The sequence below is a fragment of the Oncorhynchus gorbuscha genome, linkage group LG05 (genome assembly GCF_021184085.1).
Source record: "Oncorhynchus gorbuscha isolate QuinsamMale2020 ecotype Even-year linkage group LG05, OgorEven_v1.0, whole genome shotgun sequence".
Classification (NCBI taxonomy): Eukaryota; Metazoa; Chordata; class Actinopteri; order Salmoniformes; family Salmonidae; genus Oncorhynchus; species Oncorhynchus gorbuscha.
This window is the reverse complement of record NC_060177.1, coordinates 5,464,077-5,491,952: the sequence shown is the minus strand read 5'-3', so window position 1 is coordinate 5,491,952 and position 27,876 is coordinate 5,464,077. Positions and strand designations below refer to the sequence as shown.

At 50.5% G+C, this 27,876-nt stretch overlaps 1 protein-coding gene across 3 annotated transcripts in view; it reads left to right on the top strand.

The window, feature by feature from the left end:
* Positions 1 to 27,876, top strand: part of LOC124035464 (nuclear receptor ROR-alpha A-like) — a 380,116-nt gene that overhangs the window by 274,742 nt on the left and 77,498 nt on the right. The gene's annotated exons all lie outside the window — the stretch shown is intronic.

Sequence of the window (27,876 nt, the reverse complement as noted above, 5' to 3'; positions counted from 1 at the left end):
CTGAGCTCCACGGACCTCATATTACGCTCCTCCCTCCTATCTCTCTCCCCCCTCTCCCCAACTCTCTCTCTCTCCCCAACTCTCTCTCCCCCCTCTCCCCAACTCTCTCTCTCTCTGTCCCCAACTCTCTCTCCCCAACTCTCTCTCTCTCCCCAACTCTCTCTCTCTCCCCTCCCTCTCCCCAACTCTCTCTCTCTCCCCCTCTCCCCAACTCTCTCTCTCTCTCTCTCTCTCTCTCGCTCTCTCTCTCTCTCTCTCTCTCTCTCTCTCTCTCTCTCTCTCTCTCTCTCTCTCTCTCTCTCTCTCTCTCTCTCGATTCAATTCTCTCCCTCCCTCTCCCCAACTCTCTCTCTCTATCTCTCTCTCGATTCAATTCTCTCCCTCCCTCTCCCCAACTCTCTCTCTCTCTCAATTCAATTCTCTCTCTCTCTCCATCTCTCTCTCTCTCTTTTCTTCCTTCTCTCCCTCTCCACAACTCTCAATTCAACTCTCTCTCTCTCCCCTTCTCCCCAACTCTCTCTCTCTCTCTCTTCAATTCTCCCCCTCCCTCTCCTCAACTCTCTCTCTCGATTCAATTCTCTCTCCCCTCTCTCCCCAACTCTCTCTCCCTCTCCCCAACTCTCTCTCTCTCTCTCCCCTCCCTCTCCCCAACTCTCTCTCTCCCTCCCTCTCCCCAACTCTCTCTCTCTCTCTCTCTCCCCCTCTCCCCTCTCTCTCTCTCTCTCTCTCTCTCTCTCTCTCTCTCTCTCTCTCTCTCTCTCTCTCTCTCTCTCTCTCTCGATTCAATTCTCTCCCTCCCTCTCCTCAACTCTCTCAATTCAATTCTCTCCCTCCCTCTCCCCAACTCTCTCTCTCTCAATTCAATTCTCTCTCTCACTCCATCTCTCTCTCTCTCTCTTTTCTTCCTTCTCTCCCTCTCCACAACTCTCAATTCAATTCTCTCTCTCACTCCATCTCTCTCTTTTCATCTCTCTCTCCCTCTCCACAACTCTCAATTCAAATCTCTCACTCTCTTCATCTCTCTCTCCCTCTCTCTTTCTCCTCTCCCTTCCTGTCTGTTTCTCTCTCTTTTTCTCATCTCTCTCATGTCTCTCGCTCTCTCCCTACATGCCACGTTGAAATAAATCTTGTTTTCATCAAGTTTTTGAGGAGGAACTCGGTTAATTCATTAATCAAGGCCGTGGGACTCTGGTCTATAGTAGTACCACGATATAGGGAATAGGGCTCTGGTCTATAGTAGTACCACTATATAGGGAATAGGACTCTGGTCTATAGTAGTACCACTATATAGGGAATAGGACTCTGGTCTATAGTAGTACCACAATATAGGGAATAGGGCTCTGGTCTATAGTAGTACCACTATATAGGGAATAGGACTCTGGTCTATAGTAGTACCACTATATAGGGAATAGGACTCTGGTCTATAGTAGTACCACTATATAGGGAATAGGACTCTGGTCTATAGTAGTACCACTATATAGGGAATAGGGCTCTGGTCTAAAGTCATACCACCATATAGGGAATAGGACTCTGGTCTATAACCATGCAGTATGCAGTATCACCATGCAGTATGCAGTATCACCATGCAGTAGGCAGTATAACCATGCAGTAGGCAGTATCACCATGCAGTAGGCAGTATAACCATGCAGTAGGCAGTATCACCATGCAGTATCACCATGCAGTATGCAGTATAACCATGCAGTATCACCATGCAGTATGCAGTATCACCATGCAGTATGCAGTATAACCATGCAGTATAACCATGCAGTATGCAGTATAACCATGCAGTATGCAGTATAACCATGCAGTATGCAGTATAACCATGCAGTATGCAGTATAACCATGCAGTATGCAATATCACCATGCAGTATAACCATGCAGTATGCAATATCACCATGCAGTATGCAGTATAACCATGCAGTATGCAGTATAACCATGCAGTATGCAGTATAACCATGCAGTATCACCATGCAGTATGCAGTATCACCATGCAGTATGCAGTATAACCATGCAGTATAACCATGCAGTATGCAGTATAACCATGCAGTATGCAGTATAACCATGCAGTATGCAGTATAACCATGCAGTATGCAGTATCACCATGCAGTATGCAGTATAACCATGCAGTATGCAGTATAACCATGCAGTATGCAATATCACCATGCAGTATAACCATGCAGTATGCAATATCACCATGCAGTATGCAGTATAACCATGCAGTATGCAATATCACCATGCAGTATGCAGTATAACCATGCAGTATGCAATATCACCATGCAGTATGCAGTATAACCATGCAGTATGCAGTATAACCATGCAGTATGCAGTATAACCATGCAGTATGCAGTATAACCATGCAATATGCAGTATCACCATGCAGTATAACCAGTTATTTGTTTGATATATGTCTGTATATTCATATGAATAAAGTAAAGTAAAGATACCTTGATTGAAAATGACTCAAGTTAAAGTGAAAGTCACCCAGTAAAATACTACTTGAGTAAAAGTCTAAAAGTATTTGGTTTTAAGTATACTTAAGTATCAAGAGGAAATGGAATTGCTAAAATACACTCTATACAAGAGTCATATTATCAACTGAATCAAACATTACTCAATGTTACAAGAGTCATATTATCAACTGAATCAAACATTACTCAATGTGACAAGAGTCATTTTATCAACTGAATCAAACTTTACTCAATGTGACAAGAGTCATATTATCAACTGAATCAAACATTACTCAATGTTACGAGAGTCATTTTATCAACTGAATCAAACTTTACTCAATGTGACAAGAGTCATATTATCAACTGAATCAAACTTTACTCAATGTTACGAGAGTCATTTTATCAACTGAATCAAACTTTACTCAATGTGACAAGAGTCATATTATCAACTGAATCAAACTTTACTCAATGTTACGAGAGTCATATTATCAACTGAATCAAACAGCAGACGCATTCTTCCTGTGAGTCCAAGGGTCAGTCTATGTTGTTGAAGAGACAGTCAGTCGTTGGCCCATGTGTGTGTGTGTGTGTGTGTGTGTGTGTGTGTGTGTGTGTGTGTGTGTGTGTGTGTGTGTGTGTGTGTGTGTGTGTGTGTGTGTGTGTGTGTGTGTGTGTGTGTGTGTGTGTGTTTTGTAGTGGAGGATAAACGTAAGTAAACACAGTTTACCCACCTTTTGCTGAAAAAATGCAAAAGGTGGAATAAAGACCTCACCTGGTTTAGAGGTGGAAGGAGAGGTCAGTAGGAACAGTAGGCTGGAGTCTGTAGAGGCTCACCTGGTTTAGAGGTGGAAGGAGAGGTCAGTAGGAACAGTAGGCTGGAGTCTGTAGAGGCTCACCTGGTTTAGAGGTGGAAGGAGAGGTCAGTAGGAACAGTAGGCTGGAGTCTGTAGAGACTCACCTGGTTTAGAGGTGGAAGGAGAGGTCAGTAGGAACAGTAGGCTGGAGTCTGTAGAGGCTCACCTGGTTTAGAGGTGGAAGGAGAGGTCAGTAGGAACAGTAGGCTGGAGTCTGTAGAGACTCACCTGGTTTAGAGGTGGAAGGAGAGGTCAGTAGGAACAGTAGGCTGGAGTCTGTAGAGGCTCACCTGGTTTAGAGGTGGAAGGAGAGGTCAGTAGGAACAGTAGGCTGGAGTCTGTAGAGACTCACCTGGTTTAGAGGTGGAAGGAGAGGTCAGTAGGAACAGTAGGCTGGAGTCTGTAGAGGCTCACCTGGTTTAGAGGTGGAAGGAGAGGTCAGTAGGAACAGTAGGCTGGAGTCTGTAGAGGCTCACCTGGTTTAGAGGTGGAAGGAGAGGACAGTAGGAACAGTATAGGGGGTAGAGACTCACCTGGTTTAGAGGTGGAAGGAGAGGTCAGTAGGAACAGTATGGGGGGTAGAGACTCACCTGGTTTAGAGGTGGAAGGAGAGGTCAGTAGGAACAGTAGGCTGGAGTCTGTAGAATCTCACCTGGTTTAGAGGTGGAAGGAGAGGTCAGTAGGAACAGTAGGCTGGAGTCTGTAGAGACTCACCTGGTTTAGAGGTGGAAGGAGAGGTCAGTAGGAACAGTAGGCTGGAGTCTGTAGAGGCTCACCTGGTTTAGAGGTGGAAGGAGAGGTCAGTAGGAACAGTAGGCTGGAGTCTGTAGAGACTCACCTGGTTTAGAGGTGGAAGGAGAGGTCAGTAGGAACAGTAGGCTGGAGTCTGTAGAGGCTCACCTGGTTTAGAGGTGGAAGGAGAGGTCAGTAGGAACAGTAGGCTGGAGTCTGTAGAGACTCACCTGGTTTAGAGGTGGAAGGAGAGGTCAGTAGGAACAGTAGGCTGGAGTCTGTAGAGGCTCACCTGGTTTAGAGGTGGAAGAGAGGTCAGTAGGAACAGTAGGCTGGAGTCTGTAGAGGCTCACCTGGTTTAGAGGTGGAAGGAGAGGACAGTAGGAACAGTATAGGGGGTAGAGACTCACCTGGTTTAGAGGTGGAAGGAGAGGTCAGTAGGAACAGTATGGGGGGTAGAGACTCACCTGGTTTAGAGGTGGAAGGAGAGGTCAGTAGGAACAGTAGGCTGGAGTCTGTAGAGGCTCACCTGGTTTAGAGGTGGAAGGAGAGGTCAGTAGGAACAGTAGGCTGGAGTCTGTAGAGACTCACCTGGTTTAGAGGTGGAAGGAGAGGTCAGTAGGAACAGTAGGCTGGAGTCTGTAGAGGCTCACCTGGTTTAGAGGTGGAAGGAGAGGTCAGTAGGAACAGTATGGGGGGTAGAGACTCACCTGGTTTAGAGGTAGAAGGAGAGGTCAGTAGGAACAGTAGGCTGGAGTCTGTAGAGACTCACCTGGTTTAGAGGTGGAAGGAGAGGTCAGTAGGAACAGTATGGGGGGTAGAGACTCACCTGGTTTAGAGGTGGAAGGAGAGGACAGTAGGAACAGTAGGCTGGAGTCTGTAGAGACTCACCTGGTTTAGAGATGGAAGGAGAGGTCAGTAGGAACAGTATGGGGGGTAGAGACTCACCTGGTTTAGAGGTGGAAGGAGAGGACAGTAGGAACAGTATGGGGGGTAGAGACTCACCTGGTTTAGAGGTGGAAGGAGAGGACAGTAGGAACAGTAGGCTGGAGTCTGTAGAGACTCACCTGGTTTAGAGGTGGAAGGAGAGGTCAGTAGGAACAGTAGGCTGGAGTCTGTAGAGGCTCACCTGGTTTAGAGGTGGAAGGAGAGGTCAGTAGGAACAGTAGGCTGGAGTCTGTAGAGGCTCACCTGGTTTAGAGGTGGAAGGAGAGGTCAGTAGGAACAGTAGGCTGGAGTCTGTAGAGGCTCACCTGGTTTAAAGGTGGAAGGAGAGGTCAGTAGGAACAGTAGGCTGGAGTCTGTAGAGGCTCACCTGGTTTAGAGGTGGAAGGAGAGGACAGTAGGAACAGTATGGGGGTAGAGACTCACCTGGTTTAGAGGTAGAAGGAGAGGTCAGTAGGAACAGTAGGCTGGAGTCTGTAGAGACTCACCTGGTTTAGAGGTGGAAGGAGAGGTCAGTAGGAACAGTAGGCTGGAGTCTGTAGAGACTCACCTGGTTTAGAGGTGGAAGGAGAGGTCAGTAGGAACAGTAGGCTGGAGTCTGTAGAGACTCACCTGGTTTAGAGGTGGAAGGAGGGGACAGTAGGAACAGTAGGCTGGAGTCTGTAGAGACTCACCTGGTTTAGAGGTGGAAGGAGAGGTCAGTAGGAACAGTATGGGGGGTAGAGACTCACCTGGTTTAGAGGTGGAAGGAGAGGACAGTAGGAATAGTATGGGGGGTAGAGACTCACCTGGTTTAGAGGTGGAAGGAGAGGTCAGTAGGAACAGTATGGGGGGTAGAGACTCACCTGGTTTAGAGGTGGAAGGAGAGGACAGTAGGAACAGTATGGGGGTAGAGATTCACCTGGTTTAGAGGTAGAAGGAGAGGTCAGTAGGAACAGTATGGGGGGTAGAGACTCACCTGGTTTAGAGGTGGAAGGAGAGGTCAGTAGGAACAGTATAGGGGGTAGAGACTCACCTGGTTTAGAGGTGGAAGGAGAGGTCAGTAGGAACAGTATGGGGGGTAGAGACTCACCTGGTTTAGAGGTGGAAGGAGAGGTCAGTAGGAACAGTAGGCTGGAGTCTGTAGAGGCTCACCTGGTTTAGAGGTGGAAGGAGAGGTCAGTAGGAACAGTAGGCTGGAGTCTGTAGAGGCTCACCTGGTTTAGAGGTGGAAGGAGAGGACAGTAGGAACAGTAGGCTGGAGTCTGTAGAGGCTCACCTGGTTTAGAGGTGGAAGGAGAGGTCAGTAGGAACAGTAGGCTGGAGTCTGTAGAGGCTCACCTGGTTTAGAGGTGGAAGGAGAGGTCAGTAGGAACAGTATGGGGGGTAGAGACTCACCTGGTTTAGAGGTAGAAGGAGAGGTCAGTAGGAACAGTAGGCTGGAGTCTGTAGAGACTCACCTGGTTTAGAGGTGGAAGGAGAGGTCAGTAGGAACAGTATGGGGGGTAGAGACTCACCTGGTTTAGAGGTGGAAGGAGAGGACAGTAGGAACAGTAGGCTGGAGTCTGTAGAGACTCACCTGGTTTAGAGATGGAAGGAGAGGTCAGTAGGAACAGTATGGGGGGTAGAGACTCACCTGGTTTAGAGGTGGAAGGAGAGGACAGTAGGAACATTATGGGGGGTAGAGACTCACCTGGTTTAGAGGTGGAAGGAGAGGACAGTAGGAACAGTAGGCTGGAGTCTGTAGAGACTCACCTGGTTTAGAGGTGGAAGGAGAGGTCAGTAGGAACAGTAGGCTGGAGTCTGTAGAGGCTCACCTGGTTTAGAGGTGGAAGGAGAGGTCAGTAGGAACAGTAGGCTGGAGTCTGTAGAGGCTCACCTGGTTTAGAGGTGGAAGGAGAGGTCAGTAGGAACAGTAGGCTGGAGTCTGTAGAGGCTCACCTGGTTTAAAGGTGGAAGGAGAGGTCAGTAGGAACAGTAGGCTGGAGTCTGTAGAGGCTCACCTGGTTTAGAGGTGGAAGGAGAGGACAGTAGGAACAGTATGGGGGGTAGAGACTCACCTGGTTTAGAGGTAGAAGGAGAGGTCAGTAGGAACAGTAGGCTGGAGTCTGTAGAGACTCACCTGGTTTAGAGGTGGAAGGAGAGGTCAGTAGGAACAGTAGGCTGGAGTCTGTAGAGACTCACCTGGTTTAGAGGTGGAAGGAGAGGTCAGTAGGAACAGTAGGCTGGAGTCTGTAGAGACTCACCTGGTTTAGAGGTGGAAGGAGGGGACAGTAGGAACAGTAGGCTGGAGTCTGTAGAGACTCACCTGGTTTAGAGGTGGAAGGAGAGGTCAGTAGGAACAGTATGGGGGGTAGAGACTCACCTGGTTTAGAGGTGGAAGGAGAGGACAGTAGGAATAGTATGGGGGGTAGAGACTCACCTGGTTTAGAGGTGGAAGGAGAGGTCAGTAGGAACAGTATGGGGGGTAGAGACTCACCTGGTTTAGAGGTGGAAGGAGAGGACAGTAGGAACAGTATGGGGGTAGAGATTCACCTGGTTTAGAGGTAGAAGGAGAGGTCAGTAGGAACAGTATGGGGGTAGAGACTCACCTGGTTTAGAGGTGGAAGGAGAGGTCAGTAGGAACAGTATGGGGGTAGAGACTCACCTGGTTTAGAGGTGGAAGGAGAGGTCAGTAGGAACAGTATGGGGGTAGAGACTCACCTGGTTTAGAGGTGGAAGGAGAGGTCAGTAGGAACAGTAGGCTGGGTCTGTAGAGGCTCACCTGGTTTAGAGGTGGAAGGAGAGGTCAGTAGGAACAGTAGGCTGGAGTCTGTAGAGGCTCACCTGGTTTAGAGGTGGAAGGAGAGGACAGTAGGAACAGTAGGCTGGAGTCTGTAGAGGCTCACCTGGTTTAGAGGTGGAAGGAGAGGTCAGTAGGAACAGTAGGCTGGAGTCTGTAGAGGCTCACCTGGTTTAGAGGTGGAAGGAGAGGACAGTAGGAACAGTATAGGGGGTAGAGACTCACCTGGTTTAGAGGTGGAAGGAGAGGTCAGTAGGAACAGTATGGGGGGTAGAGACTCACCTGGTTTAGAGGTGGAAGGAGAGGTCAGTAGGAACAGTAGGCTGGAGTCTGTAGAGGCTCACCTGGTTTAGAGGTGGAAGGAGAGGACAGTAGGAACAGTATAGCGGGTAGAGGCTCACCTGGTTTAGAGGTGGAAGGAGAGGACAGTAGGAACAGTATAGGGGGTAGAGACTCACCTGGTTTAGAGGTGGAAGGAGAGGACAGTAGGAACAGTTTAGGGGGTAGAGTCTCACCTGGTTTAGAGGTGGAAGGAGAGGACAGTAGGAACAGTATAGAGGGTAGAGGCTCACCTGGTTTAGAGGTAGAAGGAGAGGACAGTAGGAACAGTATAGGGGGTAGAGGCTCACCTGGTTTAGAGGTGGAAGGAGAGGACAGTAGGAACAGTATAGGGGGTAGAGGCTCACCTGGTTTAGAGGTGGAAGGAGAGGTCAGTAGGAACAGTAGGCTGGAGTCTGTAGAGACTCACCTGGTTTAGAGGTGGAAGGAGAGTTCAGTAGGAACAGTATGGGGGGTAGAGACTCACCTGGTTTAGAGGTGGAATGAGAGGTCAGTAGGAACAGTATGGGGGGTAGAGACTCATCTGGTTTAGAGGTGGAAGGAGAGGACAGTAGGAACAGTATAGGGGGTAGAGACTCACCTGGTTTAGAGGTGGAAGGAGAGGTCAGTAGGAACAGTATGGGGGGTAGAGACTCACCTGGTTTAGAGGTGGAAGGAGAGGTCAGTAGGAACAGTATAGGGGGTAGAGACTCACCTGGTTTAGAGGTGGAAGGAGAGGTCAGTAGGAACAGTATGGGGGGTAGAGACTCACCTGGTTTAGAGGTGGAAGGAGAGGTCAGTAGGAACAGTAGGCTGGAGTCTGTAGAGGCTCACCTGGTTTAGAGGTGGAAGGAGAGGTCAGTAGGAACAGTAGGCTGGAGTCTGTAGAGGCTCACCTGGTTTAGAGGTGGAAGGAGAGGACAGTAGGAACAGTAGGCTGGGGTCTGAGAGGCTCACCTGGTTTAGAGGTGGAAGGAGAGGTCAGTAGGAACAGTAGGCTGGAGTCTGTAGAGGCTCACCTGGTTTAGAGGTGGAAGGAGAGGACAGTAGGAACAGTATAGGGGGTAGAGACTCACCTGGTTTAGAGGTGGAAGGAGAGGTCAGTAGGAACAGTATGGGGGGTAGAGACTCACCTGGTTTAGAGGTGGAAGGAGAGGTCAGTAGGAACAGTAGGCTGGAGTCTGTAGAGACTCACCTGGTTTAGAGTTGGAAGGAGAGGTCAGTAGGAACAGTAGGCTGGAGTCTGTAGACGCTCACCTGGTTTAGAGGTGGAAGGAGAGGACAGTAGGAACAGTAGGCTGGAGTCTGTAGAGGCTCACCTGGTTTAGAGGTGGAAGGAGAGGTCAGTAGGAACAGTAGGCTGGAGTCTGTAGAGGCTCACCTGGTTTAGAGGTGGAAGGAGAGGACAGTAGGAACAGTATAGCGGGTAGAGGCTCACCTGGTTTAGAGGTGGAAGAAGAGGACAGTAGGAACAGTATAGGGGGTAGAGACTCACCTGGTTTAGAGGTGGAAGGAGAGGTCAGTAGGAACAGTATGGGGTAGAGACTCACCTGGTTTAGAGGTGGAAGGAGAGGTCAGTAGGAACAGTATGGGGGTAGAGACTCACCTGGTTTAGAGGTGGAAGGAGAGGTCAGTAGGAACAGTATGGGGGGTAGAGACTCACCTGGTTTAGAGGTGGAAGGAGAGGACAGTAGGAACAGTATGGGGGTAGAGACTCACCTGGTTTAGAGGTGGAAGGAGAGGTCAGTAGGAACAGTATGGGGGTAGAGACTCACCTGGTTTAGAGGTGGAAGGAGAGGTCAGTAGGAACAGTATGGGGGTAGAGACTCACCTGGTTTAGAGGTGGAAGGAGAGGACAGTAGGAACAGTATGGGGGTAGAGACTCACCTGGTTTAGAGGTGGAAGGAGAGGTCAGTAGGAACAGTATGGGGGGTAGAGACTCACCTGGTTTAGAGGTGGAAGGAGAGGACAGTAGGAACAGTATGGGGGGTAGAGACTCACCTGGTTTAGAGGTGGAAGGAGAGGTCAGTAGGAACAGTAGGCTGGAGTCTGTAGAGGCTCACCTGGTTTAGAGGTGGAAGGAGAGGTCAGTAGGAACAGTAGGCTGGAGTCTGTAGAGACTCACCTGGTTTAGAGGTGGAAGGAGAGGTCAGTAGGAACAGTATGGGGGGTAGAGACTCACCTGGTTTAGAGGTGGAAGGAGAGGTCAGTAGGAACAGTAGGCTGGAGTCTGTAGAGACTCACCTGGTTTAGAGGTGGAAGGAGAGGTCAGTAGGAACAGTAGGCTGGAGTCTGTAGAGACTCACCTGGTTTAGAGGTGGAAGGAGAGGTCAGTAGGAACAGTAGGCTGGAGTCTGTAGAGACTCACCTGGTTTAGAGGTGGAAGGAGAGGTCAGTAGGAACAGTAGGCTGGGTCTGTAGAGACTCACCTGGTTTAGAGGTGGAAGGAGGGGACAGTAGGAACAGTAGGCTGGAGTCTGTAGAGACTCACCTGGTTTAGAGGTGGAAGGAGAGGTCAGTAGGAACAGTATGGGGGGTAGAGACTCACCTGGTTTAGAGGTGGAAGGAGAGGACAGTAGGAATAGTATGGGGGGTAGAGACTCACCTGGTTTAGAGGTGGAAGGAGAGGTCAGTAGGAACAGTATGGGGGTAGAGACTCACCTGGTTTAGAGGTGGAAGGAGAGGACAGTAGGAACAGTATGGGGGTAGAGATCACCTGGTTTAGAGGTGAAGGAGAGGTCAGTAGGAACAGTATGGGGGTAGAGACTCACCTGGTTTAGAGGTGGAAGGAGAGGACAGTAGGAACAGTATGGGGGGTAGAGACTCACCTGGTTTAGAGGTGGAAGGAGAGGTCAGTAGGAACAGTAGGCTGGAGTCTGTAGAGGCTCACCTGGTTTAGAGATGGAAGGAGAGGTCAGTAGGAACAGTAGGCTGGAGTCTGTAGAGACTCACCTGGTTTAGAGGTGGAAGGAGAGGTCAGTAGGAACAGTATGGGAGGTAGAGACTCACCTGGTTTAGAGGTGGAAGGAGAGGTCAGTAGGAACAGTATGGGGGGTAGAGACTCACCTGGTTTAGAGGTGGAAGGAGAGGTCAGTAGGAACAGTATGGGGGGTAGAGACTCACCTGGTTTAGAGGTGGAAGGAGAGGACAGTAGGAACAGTATGGGGGTAGAGACTCACCTGGTTTAGAGGTGGAAGGAGAGGTCAGTAGGAACAGTATGGGGGGTAGAGACTCACCTGGTTTAGAGGTGGAAGGAGAGGACAGTAGGAACAGTATGGGGGGTAGAGACTCACCTGGTTTAGAGGTGGAAGGAGAGGTCAGTAGGAACAGTAGGCTGGAGTCTGTAGAGGCTCACCTGGTTTAGAGGTGGAAGGAGAGGTCAGTAGGAACAGTAGGCTGGAGTCTGTAGAGACTCACCTGGTTTAGAGGTGGAAGGAGAGGACAGTAGGAACAGTATGGGGGGTAGAGACTCACCTGGTTTAGAGGTGGAAGGAGAGGTCAGTAGGAACAGTAGGCTGGAGTCTGTAGAGACTCACCTGGTTTAGAGGTGGAAGGAGAGGTCAGTAGGAACAGTAGGCTGGAGTCTGTAGAGACTCACCTGGTTTAGAGGTGGAAGGAGAGGTCAGTAGGAACAGTAGGCTGGAGTCTGTAGAGACTCACCTGGTTTAGAGGTGGAAGGAGAGGACAGTAGGAACAGTAGGCTGGAGTCTGTAGAGACTCACCTGGTTTAGAGGTGGAAGGAGAGGTCAGTAGGAACAGTAGGCTGGAGTCTGTAGAGACTCACCTGGTTTAGAGGTGGAAGGAGAGGACAGTAGGAACAGTAGGCTGGAGTCTGTAGAGGCTCACCTGGTTTAGAGGTGGAAGGAGAGGTCAGTAGGAACAGTAGGCTGGAGTCTGTAGAGGCTCACCTGGTTTAGAGGTGGAAGGAGAGGTCAGTAGGAACAGTAGGCTGGAGTCTGTAGAGACTCACCTGGTTTAGAGGTGGAAGGAGAGGTCAGTAGGAACAGTAGGCTGGAGTCTGTAGAGGCTCACCTGGTTTAGAGGTGGAAGGAGAGGTCAGTAGGAACAGTAGGCTGGAGTCTGTAGAGGCTCACCTGGTTTAGAGGTGGAAGGAGAGGTCAGTAGGAACAGTAGGCTGGAGTCTGTAGAGGCTCACCTGGTTTAGAGGTGGAAGGAGAGGTCAGTAGGAACAGTAGGCTGGAGTCTGTAGACGCTCACCTGGTTTAGAGGTGGAAGGAGAGGACAGTAGGAACAGTAGGCTGGAGTCTGTAGAGGCTCACCTGGTTTAGAGGTGGAAGGAGAGGTCAGTAGGAACAGTAGGCTGGAGTCTGTAGAGGCTCACCTGGTTTAGAGGTGAAAGGAGAGGACAGTAGGAACAGTATAGCGGGTAGAGGCTCACCTGGTTTAGAGGTGGAAGGAGAGGACAGTAGGAACAGTATAGGGGGTAGAGACTCACCTGGTTTAGAGGTGGAAGGAGAGGTCAGTAGGAACAGTATGGGGGTAGAGACTCACCTGGTTTAGAGGTGGAAGGAGAGGTCAGTAGGAACAGTATGGGGGTAGAGACTCACCTGGTTTAGAGGTGGAAGGAGAGGACAGTAGGAACAGTATGGGGGTAGAGACTCACCTGGTTTAGAGGTGGAAGGAGAGGTCAGTAGGAACAGTATGGGGGGTAGAGACTCACCTGGTTTAGAGGTGGAAGGAGAGGTCAGTAGGAACAGTATGGGGGGTAGAGACTCACCTGGTTTAGAGGTGGAAGGAGAGGACAGTAGGAACAGTATGGGGGTAGAGACTCACCTGGTTTAGAGGTAGAAGGAGAGGTCAGTAGGAACAGTATGGGCGGTAGAGACTCACCTGGTTTAGAGGTGGAAGGAGAGGACAGTAGGAACAGTAGGCTGGAGTCTGTAGAGGCTCACCTGGTTTAGAGGTGGAAGGAGAGGTCAGTAGGAACAGTAGGCTGGAGTCTGTAGAGACTCACCTGGTTTAGAGGTGGAAGGAGAGGTCAGTAGGAACAGTAGGCTGGAGTCTGTAGAGGCTCACCTGGTTTAGAGGTGGAAGGAGAGGTCAGTAGGAACAGTAGGCTGGAGTCTGTAGAGACTCACCTGGTTTAGAGGTGGAAGGAGAGGACTGTAGGAACAGTAGGCTGGAGTCTGTAGAGACTCACCTGGTTTAGAGGTGGAAGGAGAGGTCAGTAGGAACAGTAGGCTGGAGTCTGTAGAGACTCACCTGGTTTAGAGGTGGAAGGAGAGGACAGTAGGAACAGTAGGCTGGAGTCTGTAGAGGCTCACCTGGTTTAGAGGTGGAAGGAGAGGTCAGTAGGAACAGTAGGCTGGAGTCTGTAGAGGCTCACCTGGTTTAGAGGTGGAAGGAGAGGTCAGTAGGAACAGTAGGCTGGAGTCTGTAGAGACTCACCTGGTTTAGAGGTGGAAGGAGAGGTCAGTAGGAACAGTAGGCTGGAGTCTGTAGAGGCTCACCTGGTTTAGAGGTGGAAGGAGAGGTCAGTAGGAACAGTAGGCTGGAGTCTGTAGAGGCTCACCTGGTTTAGAGGTGGAAGGAGAGGTCAGTAGGAACAGTAGGCTGGAGTCTGTAGAGGCTCACCTGGTTTAGAGGTGGAAGGAGAGGTCAGTAGGAACAGTAGGCTGGGTCTGTAGAGCTCACCTGGTTTAGAGGTGGAAGGAGAGGACAGTAGGAACAGTAGGCTGGAGTCTGTAGAGGCTCACCTGGTTTAGAGGTGGAAGGAGAGGTCAGTAGGAACAGTAGGCTGGAGTCTGTAGAGGCTCACCTGGTTTAGAGGTGAAAGGAGAGGACAGTAGGAACAGTATAGCGGGTAGAGGCTCACCTGGTTTAGAGGTGGAAGGAGAGGACAGTAGGAACAGTATAGGGGGTAGAGACTCACCTGGTTTAGAGGTGGAAGGAGAGGTCAGTAGGAACAGTATGGGGGGTAGAGACTCACCTGGTTTAGAGGTGGAAGGAGAGGTCAGTAGGAACAGTATGGGGGGTAGAGACTCACCTGGTTTAGAGGTGGAAGGAGAGGACAGTAGGAACAGTATGGGGGTAGAGACTCACCTGGTTTAGAGGTGGAAGGAGAGGTCAGTAGGAACAGTATGGGGGGTAGAGACTCACCTGGTTTAGAGGTGGAAGGAGAGGTCAGTAGGAACAGTATGGGGGGTAGAGACTCACCTGGTTTAGAGGTGGAAAGAGAGGACAGTAGGAACAGTATGGGGGTAGAGACTCACCTGGTTTAGAGGTAGAAGTAGAGGTCAGTAGGAACAGTATGGGCGGTAGAGACTCACCTGGTTTAGAGGTGGAAGGAGAGGACAGTAGGAACAGTATGGGGGGTAGAGACTCACCTGGTTTAGAGGTGGAAGGAGAGGTCAGTAGGAACAGTAGGCTGGAGTCTGTAGAGGCTCACCTGGTTTAGAGATGGAAGGAGAGGTCAGTAGGAACAGTAGGCTGGAGTCTGTAGAGACTCACCTGGTTTAGAGGTGGAAGGAGAGGTCAGTAGGAACAGTATGGGGGGTAGAGACTCACCTGGTTTAGAGGTGGAAGGAGAGGACAGTAGGAACAGTAGGCTGGTCTGTAGAGACTCACCTGGTTTAGAGATGGAAGGAGAGGTCAGTAGGAACAGTATGGGGGTAGAGACTCACCTGGTTTAGAGGTGGAAGGAGAGGACAGTAGGAACAGTAGGGGAGTCTGTAGAGACTCACCTGGTTTAGAGGTGGAAGGAGAGGACAGTAGGAACAGTAGGGGAGTCTGTAGAGACTCACCTGGTTTAGAGGTGGAAGGAGAGGTCAGTAGGAACAGTAGGCTGGGTCTGTAGAGACTCACCTGGTTTAGAGGTGGAAGGAGAGGTCAGTAGGAACAGTAGGCTGGAGTCTGTAGAGACTCACCTGGTTTAGAGGTGGAAGGAGAGGTCAGTAGGAACAGTAGGCTGGAGTCTGTAGAGGCTCACCTGGTTTAGAGGTGGAAGGAGAGGTCAGTAGGAACAGTATGCTGGGTCTGTAGAGGCTCACCTGGTTTAGAGGTGGAAGGAGAGGTCAGTAGGAACAGTAGGCTGGGTCTGTAGAGACTCACCTGGTTTAGAGGTGGAAGGAGAGGACAGTAGGAACAGTAGGCTGGAGTCTGTAGAGGCTCACCTGGTTTAGAGGTGGAAGGAGAGGTCAGTAGGAACAGTAGGCTGGAGTCTGTAGAGGCTCACCTGGTTTAGAGGTGGAAGGAGAGGACAGTAGGAACAGTATAGCGGGTAGAGGCTCACCTGGTTTAGAGGTGGAAGGAGAGGACAGTAGGAACAGTATAGGGTAGAGACTCACCTGGTTTAGAGGTGGAAGGAGAGGTCAGTAGGAACAGTATGGGGTCTGTAGAGACTCACCTGGTTTAGAGGTGGAAGGAGAGGTCAGTAGGAACAGTATGGGGGTAGAGACTCACCTGGTTTAGAGGTGGAAGGAGAGGACAGTAGGAACAGTATGGGGGTAGAGACTCACCTGGTTTAGAGGTGGAAGGAGAGGTCAGTAGGAACAGTATGGGGGTAGAGACTCACCTGGTTTAGAGGTGGAAGGAGAGGTCAGTAGGAACAGTATGGGGGTAGAGACTCACCTGGTTTAGAGGTGGAAGGAGAGGACAGTAGGAACAGTATGGGGGTAGAGACTCACCTGGTTTAGAGGTAGAAGGAGAGGTCAGTAGGAACAGTATGGGGGGTAGAGACTCACCTGGTTTAGAGGTGGAAGGAGAGGACAGTAGGAACAGTATGGGGGGTAGAGACTCACCTGGTTTAGAGGTGGAAGGAGAGGTCAGTAGGAACAGTAGGCTGGAGTCTGTAGAGGCTCACCTGGTTTAGAGGTGGAAGGAGAGGTCAGTAGGAACAGTAGGCTGGAGTCTGTAGAGACTCACCTGGTTTAGAGGTGGAAGGAGAGGTCAGTAGGAACAGTATGGGGGGTAGAGACTCACCTGGTTTAGAGGTGGAAGGAGAGGTCAGTAGGAACAGTAGGCTGGAGTCTGTAGAGACTCACCTGGTTTAGAGGTGGAAGGAGAGGACAGTAGGAACAGTAGGCTGGAGTCTGTAGAGACTCACCTGGTTTAGAGGTGGAAGGAGAGGTCAGTAGGAACAGTATGGGGGGTAGAGACTCACCTGGTTTAGAGGTGGAAGGAGAGGACAGTAGGAACAGTATGGGTCTGTAGAGACTCACCTGGTTTAGAGGTGGAAGGAGAGGTCAGTAGGAACAGTATGGGGGTAGAGACTCACCTGGTTTAGAGGTGGAAGGAGAGGACAGTAGGAACAGTATAGGGGTCTGTAGAGACTCACCTGGTTTAGAGGTGGAAGGAGAGGTCAGTAGGAACAGTAGGCTGGGGGTAGAGACTCACCTGGTTTAGAGGTGGAAGGAGAGGTCAGTAGGAACAGTAGGCTGGGGTAGAGACTCACCTGGTTTAGAGGTGGAAGGAGAGGTCAGTAGGAACAGTAGGCTGGGGTAGAGACTCACCTGGTTTAGAGGTGGAAGGAGAGGACAGTAGGAACAGTATGGGGGGTAGAGACTCACCTGGTTTAGAGGTGGAAGGAGAGGTCAGTAGGAACAGTATGGGGGGTAGAGACTCACCTGGTTTAGAGGTGGAAGGAGAGGTCAGTAGGAACAGTAGGCTGGAGTCTGTAGAGACTCACCTGGTTTAGAGGTGGAAGGAGAGGACAGTAGGAACAGTAGGCTGGAGTCTGTAGAGACTCACCTGGTTTAGAGATGGAAGGAGAGGTCAGTAGGAACAGTATGCTGGAGTCTGTAGAGACTCACCTGGTTTAGAGGTGGAAGGAGAGGACAGTAGGAACAGTAGGCTGGAGTCTGTAGAGGCTCACCTGGTTTAGAGGTGGAAGGAGAGGTCAGTAGGAACAGTAGGCTGGAGTCTGTAGAGACTCACCTGGTTTAGAGGTGGAAGGAGAGGTCAGTAGGAACAGTAGGCTGGAGTCTGTAGAGGCTCACGTGGTTTAGAGGTGGAAGGAGAGGTCAGTAGGAACAGTAGGCTGGAGTCTGTAGAGGCTCACGTGGTTTAGAGGTGGAAGGAGAGGTCAGTAGGAACAGTAGGCTGGAGTCTGTAGAGGCTCACCTGGTTTAGAGGTGGAAGGAGAGGTCAGTAGGAACAGTAGGCTGGAGTCTGTAGAGACTCACCTGGTTTAGAGGTGGAAGGAGAGGTCAGTAGGAACAGTAGGCTGGAGTCTGTAGAGACTCACCTGGTTTAGAGGTGGAAGGAGAGGACAGTAGGAACAGTATGGGGGGTAGAGACTCACCTGGTTTAGAGGTGGAAGGAGAGGTCAGTAGGAACAGTAGGGGGTCTGTAGAGACTCACCTGGTTTAGAGGTGGAAGGAGAGGTCAGTAGGAACAGTATGGGGGTAGAGACTCACCTGGTTTAGAGGTGGAAGGAGAGGACAGTAGGAACAGTATGGGGGGTAGAGACTCACCTGGTTTAGAGGTGGAAGGAGAGGTCAGTAGGAACAGTATGGGGGGTAGAGACTCACCTGGTTTAGAGGTGGAAGGAGAGGTCAGTAGGAACAGTATGGGGGGTAGAGACTCACCTGGTTTAGAGGTGGAAGGAGAGGTCAGTAGGAACAGTAGGCTGGAGTCTGTAGAGACTCACCTGGTTTAGAGGTGGAAGGAGAGGACAGTAGGAACAGTAGGCTGGAGTCTGTAGAGACTCACCTGGTTTAGAGATGGAAGGAGAGGTCAGTAGGAACAGTAGGCTGGAGTCTGTAGAGACTCACCTGGTTTAGAGGTGGAAGGAGAGGACAGTAGGAACAGTAGGCTGGGTCTGTAGAGGCTCACCTGGTTTAGAGGTGGAAGGAGAGGTCAGTAGGAACAGTATGGGTCTGTAGAGACTCACCTGGTTTAGAGGTGGAAGGAGAGGTCAGTAGGAACAGTAGGCTGGAGTCTGTAGAGGCTCACGTGGTTTAGAGGTGGAAGGAGAGGTCAGTAGGAACAGTAGGCTGGAGTCTGTAGACGCTCACCTGGTTTAGAGGTGGAAGGAGAGGACAGTAGGAACAGTAGGCTGGAGTCTGTAGAGGCTCACCTGGTTTAGAGGTGGAAGGAGAGGTCAGTAGGAACAGTAGGCTGGAGTCTGTAGAGACTCACCTGGTTTAGAGGTGGAAGGAGAGGTCAGTAGGAACAGTAGGCTGGAGTCTGTAGAGACTCACCTGGTTTAGAGGTGGAAGGAGAGGACAGTAGGAACAGTATGGGGGTTAGAGACTCACCTGGTTTAGAGGTGGAAGGAGAGGTCAGTAGGAACAGTAGGCTGGAGTCTGTAGAGACTCACCTGGTTTAGAGGTGGAAGGAGAGGTCAGTAGGAACAGTAGGCTGGAGTCTGTAGAGGCTCACCTGGTTTAGAGGTGGAAGGAGAGGTCAGTAGGAACAGTAGGCTGGAGTCTGTAGAGACTCACCTGGTTTAGAGGTGGAAGGAGAGGTCAGTAGGAACAGTAGGCTGGAGTCTGTAGAGACTCACCTGGTTTAGAGGTGGAAGGAGAGGTCAGTAGGAACAGTAGGCTGGGTCTGTAGAGACTCACCTGGTTTAGAGGTGGAAGGAGAGGACAGTAGGAACAGTATGGGGGTAGAGACTCACCTGGTTTAGAGGTGGAAGGAGAGGTCAGTAGGAACAGTAGGCTGGAGTCTGTAGAGACTCACCTGGTTTAGAGGTGGAAGGAGAGGTCAGTAGGAACAGTAGGCTGGAGTCTGTAGAGACTCACCTGGTTTAGAGGTGGAAGGAGAGGACAGTAGGAACAGTATGGGGGGTAGAGACTCACCTGGTTTAGAGGTGGAAGGAGAGGTCAGTAGGAACAGTATGGGGGGTAGAGACTCACCTGGTTTAGAGGTGGAAGGAGAGGTCAGTAGGAACAGTATGGGGGTAGAGACTCACCTGGTTTAGAGGTGGAAGGAGAGGTCAGTAGGAACAGTAGGCTGGGTCTGTAGAGACTCACCTGGTTTAGAGGTGGAAGGAGAGGACAGTAGGAACAGTAGGCTGGAGTCTGTAGAGACTCACCTGGTTTAGAGATGGAAGGAGAGGTCAGTAGGAACAGTAGGCTGGAGTCTGTAGAGACTCACCTGGTTTAGAGGTGGAAGGAGAGGACAGTAGGAACAGTAGGCTGGAGTCTGTAGAGGCTCACCTGGTTTAGAGGTGGAAGGAGAGGTCAGTAGGAACAGTAGGCTGGAGTCTGTAGAGACTCACCTGGTTTAGAGGTGGAAGGAGAGGTCAGTAGGAACAGTATGGGGTAGAGACTCACCTGGTTTAGAGGTGGAAGGAGAGGTCAGTAGGAACAGTAGGCTGGAGTCTGTAGACGCTCACCTGGTTTAGAGGTGGAAGGAGAGGACAGTAGGAACAGTAGGCTGGAGTCTGTAGAGGCTCACCTGGTTTAGAGGTGGAAGGAGAGGTCAGTAGGAACAGTAGGCTGGAGTCTGTAGAGACTCACCTGGTTTAGAGGTGGAAGGAGAGGTCAGTAGGAACAGTAGGCTGGGTCTGTAGAGACTCACCTGGTTTAGAGGTGGAAGGAGAGGACAGTAGGAACAGTATGGGGGTAGAGACTCACCTGGTTTAGAGGTGGAAGGAGAGGTCAGTAGGAACAGTAGGCTGGGTCTGTAGAGACTCACCTGGTTTAGAGGTGGAAGGAGAGGTCAGTAGGAACAGTATGGGTCTGTAGAGACTCACCTGGTTTAGAGGTGGAAGGAGAGGACAGTAGGAACAGTATGGGGGTAGAGACTCACCTGGTTTAGAGGTGGAAGGAGAGGTCAGTAGGAACAGTATGGGTCTGTAGAGACTCACCTGGTTTAGAGGTGGAAGGAGAGGTCAGTAGGAACAGTAGGCTGGAGTCTGTAGAGACTCACCTGGTTTAGAGGTGGAAGGAGAGGACAGTAGGAACAGTAGGCTGGAGTCTGTAGAGACTCACCTGGTTTAGAGGTGGAAGGAGAGGACAGTAGGAACAGTATGGGGGTAGAGACTCACCTGGTTTAGAGGTGGAAGGAGAGGTCAGTAGGAACAGTAGGGGGTCTGTAGAGACTCACCTGGTTTAGAGGTGGAAGGAGAGGACAGTAGGAACAGTATGCTGGGTCTGTAGAGACTCACCTGGTTTAGAGGTGGAAGGAGAGGACAGTAGGAACAGTATGGGGGTAGAGACTCACCTGGTTTAGAGGTGGAAGGAGAGGACAGTAGGAACAGTATGGGGAGTCTGTAGAGACTCACCTGGTTTAGAGGTGGAAGGAGAGGACAGTAGGAACAGTATGGGGGTAGAGACTCACCTGGTTTAGAGGTGGAAGGAGAGGTCAGTAGGAACAGTAGGCTGGAGTCTGTAGAGACTCACCTGGTTTAGAGGTGGAAGGAGAGGTCAGTAGGAACAGTAGGCTGGAGTCTGTAGAGACTCACCTGGTTTAGAGGTGGAAGGAGAGGACAGTAGGAACAGTATGGGGGGTAGAGACTCACCTGGTTTAGAGGTGGAAGGAGAGGTCAGTAGGAACAGTAGGCTGGAGTCTGTAGAGACTCACCTGGTTTAGAGGTGGAAGGAGAGGTCAGTAGGAACAGTAGGCTGGAGTCTGTAGAGACTCACCTGGTTTAGAGGTGGAAGGAGAGGTCAGTAGGAACAGTAGGCTGGAGTCTGTAGAGACTCACCTGGTTTAGAGGTGGAAGGAGAGGACAGTAGGAACAGTAGGCTGGAGTCTGTAGAGACTCACCTGGTTTAGAGGTGGAAGGAGAGGTCAGTAGGAACAGTAGGGGGTCTGTAGAGACTCACCTGGTTTAGAGGTGGAAGGAGAGGTCAGTAGGAACAGTAGGCTGGGTCTGTAGAGGCTCACCTGGTTTAGAGGTGGAAGGAGAGGTCAGTAGGAACAGTAGGCTGGAGTCTGTAGAGGCTCACCTGGTTTAGAGGTGGAAGGAGAGGTCAGTAGGAACAGTAGGCTGGAGTCTGTAGAGACTCACCTGGTTTAGAGGTGGAAGGAGAGGACAGTAGGAACAGTAGGCTGGAGTCTGTAGAGACTCACCTGGTTTAGAGGTGGAAGGAGAGGTCAGTAGGAACAGTAGGGGGTCTGAGACTCACCTGGTTTAGAGGTGGAAGGAGAGGACAGTAGGAACAGTATAGCGGGTAGAGGCTCACCTGGTTTAGAGGTGGAAGGAGAGGACAGTAGGAACAGTATAGGGTAGAGACTCACCTGGTTTAGAGGTGGAAGGAGAGGTCAGTAGGAACAGTATGGGGGGTAGAGACTCACCTGGTTTAGAGGTGGAAGGAGAGGTCAGTAGGAACAGTATGGGGGGTAGAGACTCACCTGGTTTAGAGGTGGAAGGAGAGGACAGTAGGAACAGTATGGGGGTAGAGACTCACCTGGTTTAGAGGTGGAAGGAGAGGACAGTAGGAACAGTATGGGGGTAGAGACTCACCTGGTTTAGAGGTGGAAGGAGAGGTCAGTAGGAACAGTATGGGGGTAGAGACTCACCTGGTTTAGAGGTGGAAGGAGAGGACAGTAGGAACAGTATGGGGGTAGAGACTCACCTGGTTTAGAGGTGGAAGGAGAGGTCAGTAGGAACAGTATGGGGGTAGAGACTCACCTGGTTTAGAGGTGGAAGGAGAGGACAGTAGGAACAGTATGGGGGTAGAGACTCACCTGGTTTAGAGGTGGAAGGAGAGGTCAGTAGGAACAGTAGGCTGGAGTCTGAGACTCACCTGGTTTAGAGGTGGAAGGAGAGGACAGTAGGAACAGTATGGGGAGTCTGTAGAGACTCACCTGGTTTAGAGGTGGAAGGAGAGGTCAGTAGGAACAGTATGGGGGTAGAGACTCACCTGGTTTAGAGGTGGAAGGAGAGGTCAGTAGGAACAGTAGGCTGGGTCTGTAGAGACTCACCTGGTTTAGAGGTGGAAGGAGAGGTCAGTAGGAACAGTAGGCTGGAGTCTGTAGAGACTCACCTGGTTTAGAGATGGAAGGAGAGGTCAGTAGGAACAGTAGGCTGGAGTCTGTAGAGACTCACCTGGTTTAGAGGTGGAAGGAGAGGACAGTAGGAACAGTAGGCTGGAGTCTGTAGAGACTCACCTGGTTTAGAGGTGGAAGGAGAGGTCAGTAGGAACAGTAGGCTGGAGTCTGTAGAGACTCACCTGGTTTAGAGGTGGAAGGAGAGGACAGTAGGAACAGTAGGCTGGAGTCTGTAGAGACTCACCTGGTTTAGAGGTGGAAGGAGAGGTCAGTAGGAACAGTAGGCTGGAGTCTGTAGAGACTCACCTGGTTTAGAGGTGGAAGGAGAGGTCAGTAGGAACAGTAGGCTGGAGTCTGTAGAGACTCACCTGGTTTAGAGATGGAAGGAGAGGTCAGTAGGAACAGTAGGCTGGAGTCTGTAGAGACTCACCTGGTTTAGAGGTGGAAGGAGAGGTCAGTAGGAACAGTATGGGGGGTAGAGACTCACCTGGTTTAGAGGTGGAAGGAGAGGTCAGTAGGAACAGTATGGGGGGTAGAGACTCACCTGGTTTAGAGGTGGAAGGAGAGGTCAGTAGGAACAGTAGGCTGGAGTCTGTAGAGACTCACCTGGTTTAGAGGTGGAAGGAGAGGTCAGTAGGAACAGTAGGCTGGAGTCTGTAGAGACTCACCTGGTTTAGAGGTGGAAGGAGAGGTCAGTAGGAACAGTAGGCTGGAGTCTGTAGAGACTCACCTGGTTTAGAGGTGGAAGGAGAGGACAGTAGGAACAGTAGGCTGGAGTCTGTAGAGGCTCACCTGGTTTAGAGGTGGAAGGAGAGGTCAGTAGGAACAGTAGGCTGGAGTCTGTAGAGACTCACCTGGTTTAGAGGTGGAAGGAGAGGTCAGTAGGAACAGTAGGCTGGAGTCTGTAGAGACTCACCTGGTTTAGAGGTGGAAGGAGAGGTCAGTAGGAACAGTAGGCTGGAGTCTGTAGAGGCTCACCTGGTTTAGAGGTGGAAGGAGAGGTCAGTAGGAACAGTAGGGGAGTCTGTAGAGGCTCACCTGGTTTAGAGGTGGAAGGAGAGGTCAGTAGGAACAGTAGGCTGGAGTCTGTAGAGACTCACCTGGTTTAGAGGTGGAAGGAGAGGTCAGTAGGAACAGTAGGCTGGAGTCTGTAGAGACTCACCTGGTTTAGAGGTGGAAGGAGAGGACAGTAGGAACAGTATGGGGGGTAGAGACTCACCTGGTTTAGAGGTGGAAGGAGAGGTCAGTAGGAACAGTAGGCTGGAGTCTGTAGAGACTCACCTGGTTTAGAGGTGGAAGGAGAGGTCAGTAGGAACAGTAGGCTGGAGTCTGTAGAGACTCACCTGGTTTAGAGGTGGAAGGAGAGGACAGTAGGAACAGTATGGGGGGTAGAGACTCACCTGGTTTAGAGGTGGAAGGAGAGGTCAGTAGGAACAGTATGGGGGGTAGAGACTCACCTGGTTTAGAGGTGGAAGGAGAGGTCAGTAGGAACAGTATGGGGGGTAGAGACTCACCTGGTTTAGAGGTGGAAGGAGAGGTCAGTAGGAACAGTAGGCTGGGGTCTGTAGAGACTCACCTGGTTTAGAGGTGGAAGGAGAGGTCAGTAGGAACAGTAGGCTGGAGTCTGTAGAGACTCACCTGGTTTAGAGGTGGAAGGAGAGGTCAGTAGGAACAGTAGGCTGGGTCTGTAGAGACTCACCTGGTTTAGAGGTGGAAGGAGAGGACAGTAGGAACAGTAGGCTGGAGTCTGTAGAGGCTCACCTGGTTTAGAGGTGGAAGGAGAGGTCAGTAGGAACAGTAGGCTGGAGTCTGTAGAGACTCACCTGGTTTAGAGGTGGAAGGAGAGGTCAGTAGGAACAGTAGGCTGGAGTCTGTAGAGACTCACCTGGTTTAGAGGTGGAAGGAGAGGTCAGTAGGAACAGTATGGAGTCTGTAGAGACTCACCTGGTTTAGAGGTGGAAGGAGAGGACAGTAGGAACAGTAGGCTGGAGTCTGTAGAGACTCACCTGGTTTAGAGGTGGAAGGAGAGGTCAGTAGGAACAGTAGGCTGGAGTCTGTAGAGACTCACCTGGTTTAGAGGTGGAAGGAGAGGTCAGTAGGAACAGTAGGCTGGAGTCTGTAGAGACTCACCTGGTTTAGAGGTGGAAGGAGAGGACAGTAGGAACAGTATGGGGGGTAGAGACTCACCTGGTTTAGAGGTGGAAGGAGAGGTCAGTAGGAACAGTAGGCTGGAGTCTGTAGAGACTCACCTGGTTTAGAGGTGGAAGGAGAGGTCAGTAGGAACAGTAGGCTGGAGTCTGTAGAGACTCACCTGGTTTAGAGGTGGAAGGAGAGGACAGTAGGAACAGTATGGGGGGTAGAGACTCACCTGGTTTAGAGGTGGAAGGAGAGGTCAGTAGGAACAGTAGGCTGGAGTCTGTAGAGACTCACCTGGTTTAGAGGTGGAAGGAGAGGTCAGTAGGAACAGTAGGCTGGAGTCTGTAGAGACTCACCTGGTTTAGAGGTGGAAGGAGAGGACAGTAGGAACAGTAGGCTGGAGTCTGTAGAGACTCACCTGGTTTAGAGGTGGAAGGAGAGGACAGTAGGAACAGTATGGGGGGTAGAGACTCACCTGGTTTAGAGGTGGAAGGAGAGGTCAGTAGGAACAGTAGGCTGGAGTCTGTAGAGACTCACCTGGTTTAGAGGTGGAAGGAGAGGACAGTAGGAACAGTAGGCTGGAGTCTGTAGAGACTCACCTGGTTTAGAGGTGGAAGGAGAGGACAGTAGGAACAGTATGGGGGGTAGAGACTCACCTGGTTTAGAGGTGGAAGGAGAGGACAGTAGGAACAGTAGGCTGGAGTCTGTAGAGACTCACCTGGTTTAGAGGTGGAAGGAGAGGACAGTAGGCACAGTATGGGGGGTAGAGACTCACCTGGTTTAGAGGTGGAAGGAGAGGTCAGTAGGAACAGTAGGCTGGAGTCTGTAGAGACTCACCTGGTTTAGAGGTGGAAGGAGAGGTCAGTAGGAACAGTAGGCTGGAGTCTGTAGAGACTCACCTGGTTTAGAGGTGGAAGGAGAGGACAGTAGGAACAGTATGGGGGGTAGAGACTCACCTGGTTTAGAGGTGGTAGGAGAGGTCAGTAGGAACAGTAGGCTGAGTCTGTAGAGACTCACCTGGTTTAGAGGTGGAAGGAGAGGTCTAGGAACAGTAGGCTGGAGTCTGTAGAGACTCACCTGGTTTAGAGGTGGAAGGAGAGGTCTAGTGACTGGAGTCTGTAGAGACTCACCTGGTTTAGAGGTGGAAGGAGAGGACAGTAGGAACAGTAGGCTGAGTCTGTAGAGACTGGGAGTGGATGATTAGATCTATGACTTTCTCTCTCTTTCTCCTTCTCTGACAGTCTTGATCTTCATTCTCTTTCTCTCTCGGTCATGTTAGTCTATGACTAGGAGGAGGCAGAGATCAGAGGAAAGGTCTATGACTAGAAAGAAAGCATATAGAGGAGTGACAACAGCCTCTATGAGCTCCTGACAAAGAGAGAGGTGGTGGAGAGAGGGAGAGATCTATGACTAGAGAGAGAGAGGGAGAGATCTATGACTAGAGAGAGAGAGGAGAGATCTATGACTAGAGAGAGAGAGGGAGAGATCTATGACTAGAGAGAGAGAGGGAGAGATCTATGACTAGAGAGAGAGAGGGAGAGATCTATGACTAGAGAGAGAGAGGGAGATCTATGACTAGAGAGAGAGAGGGAGAGATCTATGACTAGAGAGAGAGAGGGAGAGATCTATGACTAGAGAGAGAGAGGGAGAGATCTATGACTAGAGAGAGAGAGGGAGAGATCTATGACTAGAGAGAGAGAGGGAGAGATCTATGACTAGAGAGAGAGAGGGAGAGATCTATGACTAGAGAGAGAGAGGGAGAGATCTATGACTAGAGAGAGAGAGGGAGAGATCTATGACTAGAGAGAGAGAGGGAGAGATCTATGACTAGAGAGAGAGGGAGAGATCTATGACTAGAGAGAGAGAGGGAGAGATCTATGACTAGAGAGAGAGGGGGAGATCTATGACTAGAGAGAGAGAGGGAGAGATCTATGACTAGAGAGAGAGAGGGAGAGATCTATGACTAGAGAGAGAGAGGGAGAGATCTATGACTAGAGAGAGAGAGGGAGAGATCTATGACTAGAGAGAGAGAGGGAGAGATCTATGACTAGAGAGAGAGAGGGAGAGATCTATGACTATATGTTAGAGACACATATTTCCCTCAGATTACACAGATCCACAAAGAATTCGAAAACAAACCACATTTTGATAAACTCATTTCTACTGGGTGAAATACCACAGTGTGACATCACAGCAGCAAGATTTGTGACCTGTTGCCACGAGAAAAGGGCAACCAGTGAAGAACAAACACCATTGTAAATACAACCCATATTTATGCTTATTTATTTTCCCTTGTGTACTTTAACTATTTTCACATTGTTACAACACTGTATATATATAATATGACATTTGTAATGTCTTTATTCTTTTGGAACTTCTGTGAGCATAATGACTAACGTTAATTATCATTGTTTATTTAACTTTTGTATATTATCTATTTCACTTGCTTTGGCAATGTTAACACATGTTTCCCATGACAATTAAGCCCTTAAATTGAATTGAATTTAAATTGTGAGGGGGGATAGATACAGAGAGACATAGACAGAGAGACAGAGACAGACAGAGAGAGAGAGAGAGAGAGACAGAGACAGAGAGAGAGACAGAGAGAGAGACAGAGAGAGAGACAGAGACGGAGAGAGAGAGAGAGAGACAGAGACAGAGAGAGAGACAGAGAGAGAGACAGAGAGAGAGACAGAGAGAGAGACAGAGACAGAGACAGAGAGAGAGACAGAGAGAGAGACAGAGAGAGAGACAGAGAGAGAGACAGAGAGAGAGACAGAGAGAGAGACAGAGACAGAGAGAGAGACAGAGAGAGAGACAGAGAGAGAGACAGAGAGAGAGACAGAGAGAGAGACAGAGAGAGACAGAGAGAGACAGAGAGAGACAGAGAGAGACAGAGAGACAGAGTGTATAAAGAGACAGCCAAACAGAGCCAGGCGTCTCTACCAGAGCTGTCACTAACAGACCACATCCCCCTTCCCTTCCCTCACACCCTATTGGCCGGCTGCCCTGCCACTGAGAGCAAAGGTGCCGATGTTTGGGAGGCGGAGCTTTGAACCGACGTCACATCACATGGATTCTCTCATGTGGTCAGCGAGTGCAGAGACAGATCTGTGTGAAGCAGGCAGCTGCTGGAGATACCACAAGAGACAGGAGAGAGGGAACGAGAGAGACACAGAGAGAGGGAACGAGAGAGACAGAGAGAGGGAACGAGAGAGACACAGAGAGGGAACGAGAGAGAGAGGGAACGAGAGAGACAGGAGAGAGGGAACGAGAGAGACAGGAGAGAGGGAACGAGAGAGACACAGAGAGGGAACGAGAGAGACAGGAGAGAGGGAACGAGAGAGACAGGAGAGAGGGAACGAGAGAGACAGGAGAGGGAACGAGAGAGACAGGAGAGAGGGAACGAGAGAGACACAGAGAGGGAACGAGAGAGACAGGAGAGGGAACGAGAGAGACAGGAGAGGGAACGAGAGAAACAGGAGAGAGGGAACGAGAGAGACAGAGAGAGAGGGAACGAGAGAGACAGAGAGAGAAGGAACGAGAGAGACACAGAGAGGGAACGAGAGAGACAGGAGAGAGGGAACGAGAGAGACAGGAGAGAGGGAACGAGAGAGACACAGAGAGAGGGAGACACAGAGAGAGAGACAGGAGACAGAGAGGGAACGAGAGAGACAGGAGAGGGAACGAGAGAGAACAGAGAGAGGGAACGAGAGAGACAGAGAGAGAAGGAACGAGAGAGACAGAGAGAGAAGGAACGAGAGAGACAGGAGAG